At 43.5% G+C, this 20,595-nt stretch overlaps 1 protein-coding gene and 1 non-coding gene across 2 annotated transcripts in view; both read right to left on the reverse strand.

Moving 5' to 3' along the window:
• Nucleotides 1-20,595, reverse strand: part of LOC126298915 (protein trachealess) — a 1,138,333-nt gene that overhangs the window by 134,443 nt on the left and 983,295 nt on the right. The window lies entirely within an intron of this gene.
• Nucleotides 10,806-10,880, reverse strand: Trnas-cga (transfer RNA serine (anticodon CGA)). Its single transcript has one exon. It is a non-coding gene; the product is annotated as a tRNA-Ser (tRNA).

A 20,595-nucleotide genomic window follows, 5' to 3' on the forward strand; every position in this document is an offset into this window, starting at 1 on the left:
TGTGGTTCAACCATGCCTAGACGGTCAATACCGCGGTTCGAACGCGTTCACATTGTTACTTTGTGCCAGGAAGGGCTCTCAACAAGGGAAGTATCTAGGCGTCTCGGAGTGAACCAAAGTGATGTTGTACGGACATGGAGGAGATACAGAGAGACAGGGACTGTCGATGACATACCTCGCTCAGGTCACCCGAGGTCTACTACTGCAGGGGATGACCGCTACCTACGGATTATGGCTCAGAGGAACCCTGACAGCAACGCCACCATGTTGAATAATGCTTCTAGTGCAGCGACAGAACTTCCCGTTACCACTAAAACTGTGCGCAATTGGCTGCATAATGCGCAACTTCACTACCGACGTCCATGGCGAGTACCATATTTGCAGCCACGACACCATGCAGCGCGGTACGGATGGGCCCAACAACATGCCGAATGGACAGCTCAGGATTGACATCACGTTGTCTTCACCGATGAGTTTCGCATATGCTTTCAACCAATCGTCGGAGACGTGTTTGGAGGTAACCCGGTCAGGCTGAAAGCCTTAGACACACTGTACAGCGAGTGCAGCAAGGCGGAGGTTCCCTGCTGTTTTGGTGTGGCATTATGAGGGGCCTCCGGTAGCTGAATGGTCAGCGCGACGGATTGTCAGTCCTCTGGGTCCGGGTTCGATTACCGGCTGGGTCGGGGAATTTTCTCCGCCCAGGAACCGGGTGTTGTGCTGTCCTCATCATCATCCTAGCATCCTCATCGATTGCAGGTCGCCGAAGTGGCGTCAAATTTAAAGATCGGCACCCGGCAAACGGCCTGCCCGACAGGGAGCCCTAGCCAGATGGTTAAATAAATAAATAAATTATGTGGGGTCAACGTACGCTGTTGGTGGTCGTGGAAGGCGCCGTAATGGCTGTACGATACGTGAATGCCATACTCCGACCGACAGTGCAACCATGTCGGCAGCATATTACTGAGGCATTAGTCTTCATGGACGACAATTCGCGCCCCCGTCGTGCACATCTTGAGAATTATTTGTTTCAGGATAACGACTTCACTCAGTTAGAGTGGTCAACATGTTCTCGAGACATGAACCCTATCGAAGATGCCTGAGACAAATTGAAAGCGCTGTTTATGGACGACGTGACCCACCAATCACTCTGAGGGATCTACGCCGAATCGCCGTTGAGGAGTGGGACAATCTGGACCAACAGCGCCTTAATGAACTTGTGGATAGTATGCCATAACGAATACAGGCATGCATCAGTGCAAGAGGATTGGTATTAGAGGTACTGGTGTATAGAGCAATTTGGGCCACCACTTCTGAAGGTCTCGCTGTATGAGGATACAACATACAATGTGTGGTTTTCATGAGCAATGTTTATGTTGATCTCTATTCCAATTTTCTGTACAGTTTCAGGAACTCTTAGAACCGAGGTGATGCAAAACTTTTTTCGATGTGTGGATATGTGAAATAAAAACTTAGCCAAAATTCCTGAAATGATTTCAACAAAATTTGGTACACATATTATTTAAAACCTGGAAAGAAATACTGTGGGGTAAGAACCACCAACAACCAATTGGGGTTGGGGTGGTAACATGGAGAGAGAATGGGAGACGAGGAGATTGACAGTCAGAGCGAGGGAAGGAGGAGATAGAACACAGGGACGGGGAGAGGGAGATGGACAGAAAGGGGGAGGATGAGGAAATGGACAGAGAAAAGGAAGAGGAGGAGGTGTACAGAGAGAGGAGAGGGGAGGAGACGGCCAGAGGATGAACGAGGGAATGTACAGGGAGAGGGGGAAGAGAAAATGGGCAAGGAGAGGGAACGGAATAGATGGTCAGAGAGTGGATGAAGGAGGAGATAGAGAGGGAGAGGGAGATGGGCAAAGAGACCGGGAGGAGGAGAGGGACGGAGGAAGAAGGAGCAGATGGACAGAAGGGGGAGGAGCAGATGGGCAGAGAGAGTCATGGGAGCAGAAGGATGAAGAGAAGGGTAGGAGGAGATGGACAGAGCGAGGGAGTGGAGGAGCTGGACAGAGAGATTGGGGAGGAGGAGATGGACAAAACAGCGGAGTGGATTAAATACATACCCGTGCAACGTAAGGTACTCAGCTGTTTTATTATTAAAGAACTGCAGTTAATGCACCCACCGAAGGTAACTGTCCTCGAGCGTGCGCTGTTATTTAATTAGAGAGATCAGTAGACTGCAGATGAACAAAAAGCCATCTTGCAGGGCACCTCTGTGTTCCATACTGTCTCTGTATCAGGCCATCATGTTGAATTCACTTATGAGCCGAAATGGACTTTAGTGGTAAGCGCGATATTTCCTTGTCAGCACGAGACCCGGCGGTCGTTTGCGCGCTGGACGATTTGACGCAAAATACCGCCACATATTGAGACCCGGGGCAGCCCAGGCTTCATTTCGGGGGGCTAGTTGCCAGATATTAAGCTGGTACGTGCCATAGGTTTACCTCGGTCTCCGTACGATGCAATCATCCCCGACACGGTCATATTGGATGCGTCGTGCGAGGTCCCAGATTAGACACGATCCTTGGTCCGCCGCCCGAGCCGCGGGGGAGAGATACGTAATTGGCACTCTTTAAGGGTGGTAGCTGCCGAGGGGAGCTAACTATATCATTGCTGGACTATTGACGTCAAATATGACAGGGGGCCTGTCGCGCCACCGTACTCAATTAGCTGCGCCTCGCGCCTGCCACTTATGCGACACGGCACAACTGCCGCTACAATAAACTGCTCGCGCGCCACACTACTTCGCATCAAAATTGTCTTCCTCAGAACCAAATAGGCAAACACCACCTTGCGTATTCAGACAGATAAAATGTTCCACACATTTTCAGAGATTTATGAACAAAACAGTGTAAACCACGTTTATGTAACTGCTGGGACATGTTTCGGCCGAATAACGCTATCTTCAGATTTAAAACTAGAATAAAGAGAAATAAAAACATTAATTGTTCTCTCTCAGCTAAGGATTTTATAATAATCCATGAATGAGATATATACGTAAATGTACTAGGTGAGCTAAAATATAGTGCAGTCGCTACCTCAAGAGTCTGCTGGCGCGCGTCATTACAATTGAGATTACACAGTAAGGGCCGCGATTATATATGGGCGCACGTCAGACACTTGGCGATAATATTACGATAGAATAGAACAGTAGCGCCAAAGTTCGTCCTGTCTGTAACTTTTCTTATGGGCACATATATTGGAAAGCCTAAAATATGAATAACATGTATTAAAATAATATATATTTAAATTAAAAAATGAAGCTACCATTTTAGCATATTTACTCTGAATTCACGAATTTTGTTTTCTCTTTCGACTTACACCTTAATTTTACGAGGGAGAACTCAGTATTCAAGCTTAAAATACGAAGTCTGTAACGATTTTGGCAAATTCGCAGGAAAGAATGTTACTCGTATATTTGGAGATGATTGATGTGTATTTTATCTAACTGTTGATCTCTACAGATCTATGTTGCGCAAGCAAGCCTATAGTGAATTTTCTAGCTCTCCCAATGCGACAGAACTTGTTCTGTTCATGTTATGTGTTACTAATTTGCTTGGAAAAAATAATCTGAATTCTCAGACAATTCAATGAGGGGACGCTATTTGAAAATGAAATTCGCAAATACCTACCGAATCTCGATAATGTAGTTTACAGGATCTCAACGGGTACTCAACATAGGCAAGTGTAAATCTGTGCTCTTCACGTGTAGCTGTTGTAGGCTTTGAGTAAAATGTGGGATGGAAGAAGTTTATAAACCAAAAAAATTTGTTGTACAGTAGCTTATTTAATTCTGAAGCATTCTCTACATTATTTTGTGCTATAATGATTATTCAGCAACATCGTTATGCAACAATCAGAAACTTAGGAAAATGAAACTCGTCACTTTGCGGCGGAAAGTGCGCTGGAATGAATCATTTCATTAGATTAAAACTGTATGCCTGATGAAAACTCCAGCAGGATGTTTGCATCGAAGCGTATGGGAAACCGTAACAACCAATGATATTTTACTTCAGATTGACATTTTATCCATGCTAATCAGTGTGCGGCACCTTAATCCTAAGATCTATAGCTGCAGCATCCCTCTTTTCCTTACGGTGGGGGTGGGTGGGTGGGTGTGGGGTGTGGGTTTGGGGCGGGGGGGGGGGGGGGGGGAGGGGGAGATCGACTTCCCCGGAAGCTGCCAGTCGTGGATGAGTAGTCACTGGTGTGCCGTACAAGGAAGGAGATTTCTTCCCAAATACTAACAATATAAACTGGTGTACTAAGAATGAAACATGGAAAATTCTGTGTCACTCATGTTTTTGTGATTATGTCAGGGTAGAGTGTAAGGCAAGTATAACACTATACACAAAATAGTCTTTTCTCGGCTACAGTTTGGAAGCGGCTGAATACCACTTCAGAATAATTTTGCGACTCTGAAATGTCATGTGTGAAATGAACATGAAACTGTTCTATCATTTAACGGCAAAGCAAGATTTGTATGGTTTAAAATGTGTAGGCGAGCTGACGATCTGTTTTTCAACCATACCTATTATAAAAGCAGTCGACTAAATGAAAATAAATGAAGTATTACAGAATGCTGAAAACCTGGAAGAAACACATGTTTCGAATAACGACTGAGCAAAGATTTTTACACTAATATTTTCTGTCTTCCTGTAAAAAGATTAATGAGCAGTGACTTATATCTGACACTTCTCAGTGCTTCAGAAGCTGACAGGCATTTCATTATACTCTAAAGTGAAGCAAGCTGTTCATTAACATATTTCGTGCGATGCTCCCCATTTGACACGAAAGTGACAAAGAGCTCAAGAACTGTTTATGTTACATTCAAGGATACAGCCATTACATTTAGGTGCTCCTCTTATTAATACATTGTTTTCGAGAGTAGAAAAATACATGAAGGCGCACAGGTATGGTCACTGAGTTATAGCAACACGAACGAACAAACCACAGATACACTTTGCGACCATTCATTCTTTCCCAACAGGCGTAAAGTTAATTGTGGCGGTTGCTGGATAGTGTTCAATATGAGACAAAAAATCATCGTTCACTGGCTCTGTGTTTAATTATGTAAACAAAACAAATCATTGCGTAACTCTGTTTTCAAACACAAGTTTTTTTTTCAAATTCCACAGAACTGCCAGTGGACAGTGCAGATGGCGTAAGTAGAAACCGTCCGGCTGCAGTAATTACATGTACGAAATGCTTTACAGCCATGATAATTTTAAAACCTAGCCAGTTTCATCGTATTCCTAAGAAAAGATTTTAAATCCCTCGCCGACCATTATGATTTAGGTTTCCCAACTTTTTTCACTTACACCATCCTTGTCCAAAGGGCATTCGTGTTTCATCCCTAGTGACATTGTCGTTGACCAGACGTCAAGCTCTAATCTTCTAGAGATTTTCTGTAGCCGATAGCTGAGTACAATGTTTCGCATCCTGCAATGCCAAAACTACAGAAGTCGGTCACGATTATGGTTCGTCCGCGAGTAAGCGACGGATGAGATCCTTTATAGTATTCTTGGACACTAAAGTCGTTAGTATCAAACTATATACTTCCCATAATACTACAGCGTAATCCTAAATTCTCGCTGGAGTGAATTAGAAGTTATTTTTGCGACAAAAACTTTCCTACAGCATGGGTGATGTGAGATACATGTGGCTGTAAATTTCTCTGTATGAAACCGCACAACTTTTTTGAAGACCGAGAAATTGAACTTCAGAAAAGTCTTATAAAAATTATTTTTATTTTTCAGGCTGAATTAGTGGATTCAAGGACCTCAGATGGTTAATTTCATAGACGATTTTTGCCTTCTCAGATGTAATCCACAGCAAGTCAAGGACAATTAGGAAATTGTGGCAAGCAACTCTAGCGGCTGAATTCTCAAATAACGGGCTGGTTTTTGTAACTGTACAGTAACAACCTGAGATTGTAACTGATATATTCTTGTGAAAATTAGAATATACTGTTGTACGACCGCTGTCTTGAAACTGAGCAATTTACTTGCTCATTAAATCTCACATGCTTTCATGAGTAGTGGTCTAACGTTACTACTCCCACTACTACTACAAATAATAAAAGTAAGACAAGTAGGGTAAGTTCATAACGCGAAATCTACTGTAGGTGGAATAAAACAGTGTAAATTGTATGTCCGCCTTCTTAGCTCCCATGCGTCGACGTTATCAGTATGGAAACATTTCCCACGTGGTCCAGCTTGGCGGAGATTTAGTGACAGGCGTACTCTTACTCAAACAGAATTCACCGGACCTATGTAGGAAGACTCACACTGAATTGCTAAATCAAAACTATAAGTTGCTTTCTGTTGACAACTTGTGTGACATAATTCTTGAAAAGCTATCAACTGTTTATTTGTGGCAGGTGAACACGTAGCCATAGATAAAGTTTCATAATATGTTTTAACTGTTGTACAAATAATATGTTTCGCGTGAAAATGTTAATTGTGAGTACTATCTATGAAATTGTAACTACATAACTTGTTAACTACATACTTGAGACTAAGGCAATCGAATGCTATCTCATTGAGATTATTATCTGTTAGTAGGGCGATGTCACCTCCTATAGGGTGCACATCCTCATTCACTAAGGATTTCTCGAGATTAGAACATACCGATTTGAGATGGTTCCCTTAACGCGAGATTCATTGTCTTCAAACCCTTGAGGACTGATGCAAGTTTTCACTGAATCTGAATCACTGTAGTTATTGCCACTGTATCATCCTTATAGTCGAGATATCTCTCAGTTTACTGTGACTTTATTGTCAACAGGATGAAAAAATAATAATAATCTTATTTTTTTGAGGCAAAGCGGATTTTCTCTAACGGCGCTTAGCGTGATACAGACGTTGTATAAAATATAGCCTTCCGCTTACTCAGTTTTGCTGTGTTCGTCTGAGAGGAAGAAGGGAGCTTGAGCATTGTTCTTTGTGTGTATACTCCCCTAAGACTAACTAATACACGTTCGATGCATGTGGCCGATGTAATTTTTTTCAGTTACTCGTGCCGAATAACCAGCTGTTCCACAAAATGAAGTATTCGCGTTAGACGGTTTTCGAGCTCTTCTGGCGAGGCCGTGAGCGAGGAGAATCGATACAAATTGCAGCTAGATATGAAGAGAAAGCCACATTAATTCAGCTCGGGGCGCGGGCCACGTTTGCGCGCGTCCACAATATTTCACGCGTGACAGTGCAATATTGGGCAGATATGAGGTGTTAGTGCGCATCTGCGGCCGGATTCAAAACGCAGCTTCTGGACAAATAATGCTTCCGGGTGCGGTGGGCTTCTCAGGGACGATACATTGCATTATATTTGATCAGTTGGAAGCCTTCTTTATAGTACAAATAAATTATCACAAACTTTTTTACATGGTAAAAACATATGCGCGAAGCATTTTTCAACCTCTGTTTATAAATAGACAAGCTTACCGACATGGCCATGTATGTCAATTGCTTCGTCATAAATATCAAGCAATTCATGTTGTAGATCACGAAAACCGTATTTGAATCTGCAACAAAAGCCCCTGGGTGTTATTACAGTATAAACTGTTAAGATATTACGAGCATTTCTCAATATGGCGATGGAAGTTCCCAATCACTCATTAAAAGAACAGAGTAACGCAAGTTTCTATTTATGGTTAACAGATATTGCCTTTTAGTTATGATACATATCTTGATATCAAAATATTTATACCACAATTATCGTTGGAAGACTTTTCCTCCTCTGAGGATTTTTGTGTGAATTGTTCTTTGGTCCGAATGGCTCTCAGCACTATGGGACTTAACTTCTGAGGTCATCAGTCCCCTAGAACTTAGTACTACTTAAACCTAACTAACCTAAGGACATCACACACATCCATGCCCGAAGCAGGATTCGAACCTGCGACCGTAGCGGTCTCGTGGTTCCAGACTGTAGCGCCCAGAACCGATCGGCCACTCCATCCGGCTAATTGTTATTGGTCCATAACTTCGTAGCGTTTTTATTTTGCATGTTGGTATTCTGGTTCATATAGGTTTATTATTTGATTGTCATTTTTTATTTGCAGTTCACTGTAGCTACTTGAGTTTACATATTGTTATTTTGTCATTTGGGGTAGTGAGTGGAGCTGTGGACGCTAGAAGATGGCGTGCAAAGTGGAAAAATCGGAACATTTCCGACATACTCTTCTGTTTGAGCACAATACAGAGATGACAGCAGCGGAGGCAGCTCGAAACATTTGCGTCGCTTATGGGGACAATTTCATTAGACAGAGCATGGGAAGAAAATGGTTTCCACGTCTTAAGGAGGGGCGTTTTGACTTTGTGAGTCTCAACTTTCAGAAAGACCTTTGGGGTGTGATAAAGATCGTTTAAATGCATTAATTACAATGATCCACGTCAATGTCTCGAGAACTGGCAAATGTGATCATTTCACCATCGTGCAACACTTACATGCAATGGGGAACGTTCAAAAATTGGATGTACGGGGACCGAATGTTCTAACCCAAAATCACAAAAACCAGCGGGTGGCCATATGTGCCTATCTACTTGCTCGTCATCAATTGGCTAGTGAACAATGCCTACCACTCATATTCTGTATCGTTACTGGTGGAGACAAATGGTGTCTTTATGCTAACATAAGGGAAAGAAAGGAATCGTTGAGCCGAAACAAAGCAGCAACTCGCTCTACAAACACCTGCGCGCATCCACAAAAGATAGTGTTATACATCTGGTGGAAGAGTGACGGTGTAGTGTTCTACGAATTACTTCCCCGAGGTGTAACTATCAGTAATGACGTTTATTGTCAACAACTGAAATGTCGTGCAGACGCAATCCAAGAACAACGACCAGGAAGACTGCGCCAAGCGATGCTACTCCACGATAACGCCCGCCCGCATTCTGTTAGACAGACAAAAACCCTACACACAAGTTGGTTTTGGAAGTCATTTCGATCCCACCTTATTCACATGATCTTTGATCTTACGCCCTCAGATTTTCACCCCCTCCCTCCCCCGTCGATACCGAACAACCTTCAAGAAACTACCTTTCCGGATGAAAAGGCACTCCGAATATGGCTCGACGAGTTCTTCGCCTAAAAACTGTGTGATTTCTACAGCCGCCGAATCGAAAAGTTACCCAAGCGTTGTCAGTTGTAAATAGTGAAAGAGAATATGTTATTGATGACTAAAGTGTCAATTACGGCCCGCATCTCGATGTCGTGCGGTAGCGTTCTCGCTTCCCGCGCCCGGGTTCGATTCCCGGCGGGGTCAGGGATTTTCTCTGCCTCGTGATGGCTGGGTGTTGTGTTATGTCCTTAGGTTAGTTAGGTTTAAGTAGTTCTAAGCTCTAGGGGACTGATGACCAGAGATGTTAAGTCCCATAGTGCTCAGAGCCATTTGAATTTTTGTCAGTTATGTGTGTCTGTTGTGTTTATCGATCTTACCGAAATATGCATTGAACTTATGTACCAACCCAATACAACCGAACAGTAGTAGTCACAGACCACTTAATAATCAGTGTGTTTGTTTCGATCTAGGCTTCAAAACTTTTTACTCTCTATGTTGCCTCTTTTTGGTTTTTGTGTATAATAATTACTTAACATAAATATGTAATTATCACCAAGTGTACATTACTGTAACTGTGTCAAGGTATAGAAGGTTTATGTGGACTATGTTCAGGCAGACTACTACAAAATTTATGTATGTTTTGCATTTGGTTGGTCATATTTGACGAAAATGTATTTTTGATCCATTGATGTGCATTGATTTTATGCTGTGAAGATGGTTGTAGTAACTTGAACCGGTTGAGAGTAAACATACACTTGCACAGCAGAAGGTAAAAATATGCTTTCTTTCTTACTTAATAGTTCGCCACTAGAACCTATTAATATTGGTATTTAGTAGAACAGGCATTTAAGAAATGTAATAACAACATAAATACGGATCCTACTGCTAATAATATCACAAGACTTTTGACAATAGCAATGGAAACGTGTTGCTGCAACAGTTTTCAGGTAGCCTTCCGCAATGTATTCAATATCCGTTAAGATACTGCTGAAGAAGCCTGTATTGTGGAACAACTGTACATCACCTCACAATGACAGATGTATACCATTGTCTGCTGTGGCTGTCTCAAATGGTAGAAGTCAATAACACAGATGCTCTAAAGGAGTAAATAACAATAATTGGTATCTCCGTATAGTAACGTGTCATTCCTCCCTCTATCAAATATCTACGATATCTAATGACAGATATAATCCTTGGCGAATTTTTTAAAAATCTTACAGTAAACCAGACACAACTTGCGCCATCTAACATATGTACTATTAATTTCCGTTATCTTACTACACTTCCTGAGAAAACAGTTGAATACCCCGAAGAAAGGAGGAAACGAAATGAAAATTCACTGGTTTCGAGGGTACGCGATGTTTTTTAGTGATTAAAAAACAGAGCTTCATTTACAAAGAACTTGACAGTATGAGCCCACTTATCAGTATAGCGTTGCACCCCCTCTTGCCCGAATGCCTGCACTGATTCATCTGGGAATGGTGTCAAATGCTGTTATATCATCTCCTGATGCAAGCTGGCCCGCAGCTGTTGTAATTGGCTATCGAAAACCCGGATGCTAACACTGGGACGTAGTTGACGTCCAAGCTGGTCCCACACAAGTTCTATCGGGAACAAATCTGGAGTCTTGTTAGCAGCTGGTCCTCAGTGTAACGATATACTATAGTGCCAGACAGTGATATCACAGTCTACGTTATAAATGAAACTTCCTGGCGGATTAAAACTGTGTGCCCGACCGAGATTCGAACTCGGGACCTTTGCCTTTCGCGGGCAAGTGCTCTACCAACTGAGCTACCGAAGCACAACTCACGTCCGGTACTCACAGCTTTACTTCTGCCAGTATCCGTCTCCTACCTTCCAAACTTTACAGAAGCTCTTCTGCGAACCATGCAGAACTAGCACTCCTGAAAGAAAGGATATTGCGGAGACATGGCTTAGCCACCGCTCAGTTGGTAGAGCACTTGCCCGCGAAAGGCAAAGGTCCCGAGTTCGAATCTCGGACGGGCACACAGTTTTAATCTGCCAGGAAGTTTCATATCAGCGCACACTCTGCTGCAGAGTGAAAATCTCATTCTGGAATACGTTATAAATGTTCAATCAGCATGAAGTACAGTTTCAGTATTGAATTTTTCTTTTGGATGAATTATTTCTTAAGCGAATATAAGATTTATTATTTCATAAGACACTGTGCAACTACTAAAAAAGTGCTGGGTATATGGGGATAAATGGACTATGCACACACACACACACACACACACACACACACACACACGAAAGCGCGTGGGCCTTTGAGCAACTGGAAGCGGATAGGTGGAAGAAGGCAGAAGAGAGAGAGAGAGAGAGAGAGAGAGAGAGAGAGAGAGAGAATCGAGGCAGGGGGTGAGGGTGCTGGTTCTCATCGGCCACGGATTACACAAATTAATGTTAATAACAACATGGATCGGACATGAGACCACGATAGGGATATAACTGCGTTCCTGTGCTCTTCCAGCGGACGAAGTCTTTTCCATTACAGTTAATGCCTGGCGGGAGATTGCTCCGGCAGTTCCACAGACTTGGTCGTCCGGTAGCCAAATGCGACTTCCTTGGGCTCTGTAGTAGCTATAGCTACGTAATATCCCTCATCTAGAAAAACAGTTTTCTCGACTCTGTTCACTGGGGAACACTACAGCAGACGGAAGGACGTTTCTTGAGGGACGGTAAATACAGACTCCAGCGAAAGTAATATTAACAAAGAATATTGATGAAAGGAGGGAGTATTACAATTTCCTGACAAAATAAGCACTGCGGATGAAAATGAAGGCAGCTAGAGTGCAACAGCAATGTGCAGCACGGTCCTTCACAATGCTATGATGTTGGTAACCTGAATGCATGTACAAAAATTGTTTTTAACCTTGCGAATAGCTATACGTTAACTCAGAACTAGACTGAGTATATCGGTTTTAAAACAGCACTATCTTCTCATCTTTACCCGGAGCTAACTGACGCATGAATGACGTATGAAATACAAATTACGACAGAATATGTAACCGAAATAATGTCAGTTTTAAAATGTTTTCAGACTTTAAAGCGTAACCTGTTATTGTTTTTATTGTTATTAAGAATTTACAAGACAGATAGATTATTCGCAAAAAACAGATCATATCCTTGATTAATAGCCTCGGGAAACGTAAACGCGACTGTCAAGAAAAGCAATGGATACAGGTTATTCAGAATAGTAAATTACATTGTTGCACGTGTGGCGGAAGTAAGCTAGCGTAGTTCAGCAGTTATGTCTACCGGAATAGCTTAGCAACTGTGCTCTATCACCCGTCACAAGAAAATTGCCCTCATCTAAAACTGGGTGAACCGTATATTGTGTACTGATTCGAGATGGGCTTCGTTCACATAATGCCCTTACATGAACGGAAACCATTGTTGCCATTTTACAGTGAACTTTTTCAGTGTCAGTCAAAAGATGACAGCGCCTGAAGAAAAGACCACACTCATAGCCTCTAGGAAAAAAGTCACTGAATCTGTCAGACTGACATCAGTGCTGGCAGGGAACCAAAATTGTGTTATTCATCGCTGAGATGGAATTTCCGAAGAATCTTCGGTCAAAAGCGTCTACTGCTAACCGGATGCATTGTGCCAGTCCAATGTACGCCACGTTTAATTACATCTAGAGTAGAAGTTCATTTTGTCGGCATCAAAGGGCTGACTTGGAAACACTTTTGCAGACATGATACTTTTCTCTTTGGCGTTTTGCACGTGAGAGATACGGAGTTCCTTCTTATACACCAGTCTCTGAATACCTACCAGTACTGCTAAGGAAATTCAATTTTTTTACCAGCTGTTGCGGCCATGACGTTTTAAAAAGGAATAGAAATCTTTTACTTGCTGTGATTGCACAGCAGATATAGTTAATTCTGATAACTCAGTCAGACCTGTTCGTAACTGAAAGGCGCTCTTAAGTACTACAAGAGCTGAGAATGGGCGAATCATTGGTATTCCGCAGTTCGATGTATTATGTTAGTCGTTAACAAAAAGCCCACCACTAATGAAACTTGCAAATGATCCGCAAAATAAGAGAACCTGCGAAAAGATATGAGAAGGAAAAAGATACAACTTTTCCTAGTTATTCCGCTATGTGTAGGTACAGATCTGTTTATCCACCAATCAGTTTTGTCACAAAAATAAGGAAAGGAGCATGAAACGTGTTAGCTGAAAGTGTAAACTTTAATGAATGTAACTCTGTTATAATCTGCCAGGAAGCCTCAAAACACCGCGAACACTCCGCTGCTGAGTGAAAGATTTATTCTGGAAATGTTCAGTCTGCCACAATTTTAGATTAAACTGAATCAGATTTAATTTATTAAGGAGAGATTGCACCGTAACAGTTGAGGATTTAGTACTGTTACTCTATGAAAAACAAAGAGCCCATGACATTGCTGTCTGAGAGATTCCTCCACGCACAACGGCCCATTTTCTCTCAGTTTTACAAAGTTGTGTCGTCAGCGTGCCTGTTAAGTGTGGGTGACTGTAATTGACACTTGGCGTCACGTTTACGTTGTCTGATGAGAGAAGGAAGAGGGCGCAACACGATGCCGGCACTTAGCCCACTCCTCTCAGATAGCAAAGTGCGTCGCTGAACTTAACTTCCCATCCTACTGACAGACCAATATCAACAGTGCCACTTTCCCTCATTCCTTGGCTCACTGCCGAGAGGTTTAGAACTTCATCCATGACAGAAGTACACACCTTGATGACCAGGAACCGCATCCTCCACCAGAGATGTGCGTTGGTGACATCGACAACGGAGGTGGATGCATTGCCCTATGGTTTTCTTTTTCATTAAGTCACTATTTCAGAAAGAGAGAGTGATTTGTGGATTTCCTGAAAGAAGTCGAGGTGCATGCCGTGATGTTTCCTTAAGGAAGTGTACAGCCGATGCCAGCCCCCGATCTTGTCCTATCCTACACCGAAGAGCAAAAGAAACTGGTACACCTGCCTAATATCGTGTAGGGCCCTGGCGCCCACGCAGAAGTGCCTCAACACGACGTAGAATGGACTCGACTAATGTCTGAAGTATTGCTGGAGGGAATTGGCACCATGAATCTTGCGGGGCAGTCCATAAATTCGTAAGAGTACGACGGGGTAGAGATCTCTTCTGAACAAGGCATTCCAGATATGCTCAGTAATGTTCGTTTGTGGAGAGTTTGGTGGGCAGCGGAAATGTTTAAACTCAGAAGAGTGTTCCTGGAGCCACCCAGTACTGGACATTTGGGGTGTCGCATTGTCCTGCTGGAATTGCCTAACTCCGTCGGAATGCACAATGGACATGAATAGATGCAGGTGATCAGAGAGGATGTTTAGCTACGTGCCATCTGTCAGAGTCGTATCTAGACGAAATATTGTTATCAAAAGTTACGAATATTGTAATTAATATTTGTATTTTCATTTAGTGTATTAAGTATATATACCATGAAACTACAAATGTTGTTTTGTTCTGCTTCATGAGCGGCGCAAAAAGATGTTGGTGGTAACGGCAGTCTTCGGTCTCCCAGTAAGCCATTTTAGCCACCGCACATGTTAGCCTCATAGTCGACGGCTACAGAGACTAAGAAAGGGCCGGAAGCATCAAATTCTCGCAGAGACGTTTTTTGAAAAATGTAACTCGAATAATGACTCGTATATTTGTATTATATAGAGTAGTCGATTTTAAGAGCTGGAACGGTAAAGTTGGATTACTTCTGTTACGTTGAATTAACAGCCACTATATTTCATTACGTTAAAGTTTTACGTGGCATTAATTTGCACAGGAAAAATACTATAAAAAGTGGCGAAGTGTTTTTAAAATATACTTGAAGATTTCGAATTGTGTTTGCTGGAAGTATGTGGAACGATGAACTATCTAAATTACTTGAAATGATTAATTACTTGAAATTACTTGAAATGATTAACAAGTTTGAAATTTTGCATTTGAAGACAAGTTTAATTTCATGTATGTTGGAAACTAATGTTGTCTCTGGTTTTATGAAATTACTCCAGGGGGAAATGACTTATAGAGGAATAATTTGCGCTTGTGAGAAATGCTTAATCTTTAACTGATCTTAGCCCGCCGGGGTGGCCGAGCGCTTCTAGGCGCTACAGTCTGGCACCAAGCGATCGCTACCGTCGCAGGTTCGAATCCTGCCTCGGGCATGGATGTGTGTGATGTCCTTAGGTTAGTTAGGTTTAAGTAGTTCTAAGTTCTAAGGGACTGATGACCCCAGAAGTTAAGTCCCATAGTGCTCAGAGCCATTTGAACCATTTTTTAACTGATCTTTCGAATTAATTTTGAACTGGGCATTTCAATACTATATTGAAGTGCATTATTAAATTGTGAGCAAGTTTTTAAATATTACGTGAATGTCAAACATTAGGACTCAGAGAGATAATAACATTCAGTTGCCCACCCCCAACGGTGATCGATGGGGAAGTCTTTTTGCGCTAATATACTCGCAAAATGGGAAAAAAATGGTTAAAATGGCTCTGAGCACTTTGCGACTTAACTTCTAAGGTCATCAGTCGCCTAGAACTTAGAACTAATAAAACCTAACTAACATAAGGACATCACACACATCCATGCCCGAGGCAGGATTCGAACCTGCGACCATAGCGGTCGCTCGGTTCCAGACTGTAGTGCCTAGAACCGCACGGCCACTCCGGCCGGCCTGAAATGGAAGCACTGCTTAAAGAAATCAGCTCTAAAATTATTGTCAGTGTCTAATCACAGAAAAGAAGTGCGCTATTATTCTGATTATGTTGAAAGGTAATGTGGGGTTGATTTGACGTATGCCGCGGGAGCGGCATATTAAGATGCGGGAATAACATTTCTCTCGGGTAGCTGTGACAAAGGGGGTAAACAGCATCGCTACAGCGGATGGAATTGAAACCGAAAACTGCTTTATTTATCTCATCTTCATATACTTGTATCTGCCCACATTTAAACTGTGAGTTAACAAGAACCTAATTACGTTGATAAAATTGGAAATTTGTGGTGAGGTCTAATGGGAACAAACTACTGAGGATATCGGTCCCTAAGCTTAGGCACTACTTAATCTAACTTAAACTAACTTACGCTAAGGACAATACATACACCCATTCCCGAGATAGGACTCGACCCTCCGACGGGGGTAGCCGCGCGGACCGTGACAAGGCGCCTAAGACCGCGCGGACATGACGCGGTGCTACGTTGATAAATATCTTCGGATGTAAGTAGCTTGCTATCTTCGTAGGTGTAATGAGCAATATGGCAAGAGGGAGTCACGCTATATAAATGAGTACTGCTGCTCTCACAATGCAGTTACCCTAACTACGAATGTTGCACTACTACATACTCCATCTCTAACGATCTCTACGTCAGAGAGATACCAAGCTCTAAGCTTCCTCCTAAGAGAGCAGAATCGGAACCAGCAAGAAGCAAGAAAGCACAAACGCCTTGGCTATCCTTTGGGCGCCATAGACGTTGCGGCTTTGAAGAACGCGGATGCAGGCAGGGATCTCGGCAACAACTTATGCATCACACACGACTTGGCCTGTTCTCGGTGTGGCGACCGTACAGAAATTGTGGCAGCTGCGAGAGACTTGGCTGACACGGGAGAGGAGCGCTTCGATCCGTCATGAAGGGAATTAAGAGTTGTCAGTGGCAGGGCGTGCGGTCCACGGGGCGAACTGCTCCCTCGTGGGTCTCTAAGCGCTGCGCCACCTCCCCGCTGGAACGCCATCCTCAGCGCTGCTGCTGCTGCGTCAACTTGTAGGCGGACCATTTGCTGGCATGCTTCGAAATGGGGTGTTAAAGCCTGTCTGACTAATTTGGGTAGCGCAGTACACCATTCTTCATAGCTACAATTAGTGCTGCCACATTGAGAAAACATTCCCGTACATCGACAATTGTGGACGACCCATCTCTGCCAGAAAGTAACACAAAAGCGAAAAATATATAATCGGGAAAGGTTGCGGGTTTTCACAAAATTTGAATCAACCATTAGAATACTTTCAATTACTAAAATTACATGTTAACAATACAATAATTTACAGGCTGTATATCTGTGTTAGTAATTTGTGTAGTAGTGTACCACAGTCGAACGTTGTATGTATTTACACTTTCATTAAGTGAGTAGTCAATCTCAGCTGTTCAGTGATCATTTGTCATTTCACATTATTTCTCGTTTACACCAGCCTGTAAATCTGTTTATCCCTATATTACTAAACCCTGTTCTGGGATTAAATAACTATCTGCCGTAGGTATAAAACTCCTACATTGACACCTGTCGGCTGAAAATGTATTTCAATAGCAAAATTGAAGGTCGTCATTCCATGAAAGCCACATCTTGTTTCTGGCAGTAGTTTTCCAATTGGTGATCTTTCTTTTTTTCTCTCAGTTTTGGAACACCCCGCACGTAAGACAGCGAAAACGATGAATCTCTCAGGAGGAACATCTTATACACTCTACTGCATCATAATTCCTCAGTATCCAAGATTTCCCCCTCCCGTCGGCTCACGCAGTGCCCTGATTCCTAGATTAGCGAAATCAGAATCACAAGCTGCGCATACTTGTTTTTCACTAGACGATTTCTACACTTGTAAATTTGTGATTATTTGTGTGCTGTCTCAGTAAAGCAGATAAATTATTTGCCACTTTTCTGGATCTCTCAATCATTTATCCTCACTCAAGTTGCTATTATTAGTGCCAGATCCAACATGGAGGAACTATCACTGGGTCTACTTTCTGGTGTCTATTGACAACTTATTGGTCATAAACGTTTCATGCACCGTACTCTCGATAGATTACATCGATAGTTTGTTGTTGTTGTTGTGGTCTTCGGTCCGAGGAAGCAGGAAGAGAGTGACAGAGTTTCCGCCGGCCTGTGTGGCCGAGCGGTTTTAGGCGCTACAGTCTGGAACCGCGCGACCACTACGGTCGTAGGTTCGAATCCTGCCTCGGGCATGGATGTGTGTGATGTCCTTAGGTTAGTTAGGTTTAAGTAGTTCTAAGTTCTAGGGGACTGATGACCTCAGAAGTTAAGTTCCATAGTGCTCAGAGCCATTTGAACTGAGTTTCGGGGAGGTAGAGCCTTATCGATTTCAGTGCCATAACCAGCTGCGATAGATTTCATCACTGAAAATTCATGGCACGAATATCCCGCTCGAAGTGATTCCATAGATTCTCGATTGGGTTTTAATGAGGGGACTGTGGTTGCCACGGGTATACGGTAAACTCGACCTGGTACTCTTCGAACCTTGCATGTACACTGCGAGCTATGTGACAGGTTGCATTGTCCTGCTGATAGATGTAATCGGGCCGAGGAAAAAACAAACCGCATATAGGGATGGACATGCTCCCCAAAGGTAGATGCATACTTGTGTTGATTCATTGCAACTTCCAGAATGACGAGATCACCGAGGGAACGACAGTAATGCATTCAGCGTCAAAGTAAAACAACTACTCACAGACGGCAGGTGGCAGCACTGGCGGTGGAGGATATATTAAGGGTGTCTGCAGACGCGGAAAACAGTGCAGTCCTCGTCGTATTGCAGAAACGGAGCAATTCATCTGACGTCCAGAAGGGGATGGACATGGATGGAAGCATTTCCGAAGTGGCAAAGTCTGTAAACTGTTCGCGCGCCGCTGTGGTTAAAACATACCGTGAATGGCAAAATGACACCATCCAAAACCGGCGTCGAGGCAACTTGGCGTGCCAATGGCCATAGATGACAGAGGTGAACGACAACTGCGGGGATGTGCACGGACAAACAGACGTGCAGCAGTTGAGAAACAGACTGCCCATATGAACCAAGGGGCTACCAACCGTGTCTCTTCAACGATCATTCATCGAACGTTGCTGCATATGGGCCTCCACAGGAGGCACCTGGTGTATGCACCCATCCTGACTACTGTTCTTCTGCAACGAAGGCTGGAATTTGCACGCCAATACCGCAAGTGGACGTCCACTGATAGCCGACGGGTGGCCTTTCCACATGAATCACGTTTTATGCTTCACCGGACAGATGGCCGTTGGCTTGTACGGCATAGCAACAATCGTCGGAAGATTACAGTTCGGAGGAAGGAGCGTTATGGTGTGGGAAATGTTTTCGTGGCAGTCCCTCTGTGATCTCGTCATTCTGGAAGAAATATGTATCAACAAAAGTACACTATGTGATAAAAAGTATCCCGACACCCCCAAAAAATAGGTTTTCATATTAGGTGCATTGTGCTGCCACCTACTGCCAGGTACTCCATATCAGCGACCTCAGTAGTCATTAGAAATCGTGAGAGAGCAGAATGGGGCGCTCCGCGGAACTTACAGACTTCGAACGTAGTCAGGTGATTGGGTTTCACTAGTTTCATACGTCTATACGCGATATTTCCGCACTACTAAACATCCCTAGGTCCACTGTTACCGATGTGATAGTGAAGTGGAAACCTGAAGGGACACGTACAGAGAAAAGCGTACAGGGCGACCTCGTCTATTGACTGACAGAGACCGCCGACAGTTGAAGTAACGTGTAATAGGCAGACATCTATCGAGACCATAACACTGTAATTCCAAACTGCATTAGGATCCACTGCATGTACTATGACACTTAGGCGGGTGGTGAGAAAACTTGGATTTCATAGCCGAGCGGCTGCTCATGAGCCACACATCACCCCGGTAAATGCCAAACGACGCCTCGGTTGGTGTAAGGAGCGTAAACATTGGAAGACTGCACACTGGAAAAACGTTGTGTGAAGTGAAGAATCACGGTAGACGATGTGGTGACCCGATGGCAGGATGTGGCTATGGCGAATGCCCGGTGAACGTCATCTGCCAGCGTGTGTAGTGCCAACAGTAAAATTCGGAGGCGGTGGTGTTATGGTGTGGTCGTGTTTTTCATGGAGGGGACTTGAACCGCTTGTTGTTTTGCGTGGCACTATCACAGCACAGGCCTACATTGATGTTTTAAGCACCTTCTTGCAGCCCACTGATGAATAGCAATTCGGGGATGGCGGCTGCATCTTCCAACACGATCGAGCACCTGTTCATAATGCACGGCCTGTGGAGGACTGGTTACACGTCAATAACATCCCTGTAACGGACTGGATTGCACAGAGACCTGCCCTGAATCCTACAGAACACCTTAGGCATGTTTTGAAACGCCGACTTCGTGCCAGGCCTCACCGACCGACATCGATATCTCTCCTCAGTGCAGCACTCTGTAAAGAATGGGCTGCCATTCCCCAAGAAACCTCCCAGCACCTGATTGAACGTATGCCTCCGAGAGTGGAAGTTCTCTTCAAGGCTTAGGATGGGCCAACACCATGTTGAATTACAGCATTACCGATGGAGGGTGACACAAACTTTAAGTCATTTTCAGCCAGGTTTCCGGATACTTTTGATCACTTAGTGTATGTATGGGTACTTGGGGACTGTGTCCATCCACCCCTAAATGCAGTTTGCTTTTCCTCGGCACGTTCGCATTTACCAGCAGGACAATGCGATCTGTGACACAGAG

The sequence above is a fragment of the Schistocerca gregaria genome, chromosome X (genome assembly GCF_023897955.1).
Source record: "Schistocerca gregaria isolate iqSchGreg1 chromosome X, iqSchGreg1.2, whole genome shotgun sequence".
NCBI classification, from domain to species: Eukaryota; Metazoa; Arthropoda; class Insecta; order Orthoptera; family Acrididae; genus Schistocerca; species Schistocerca gregaria.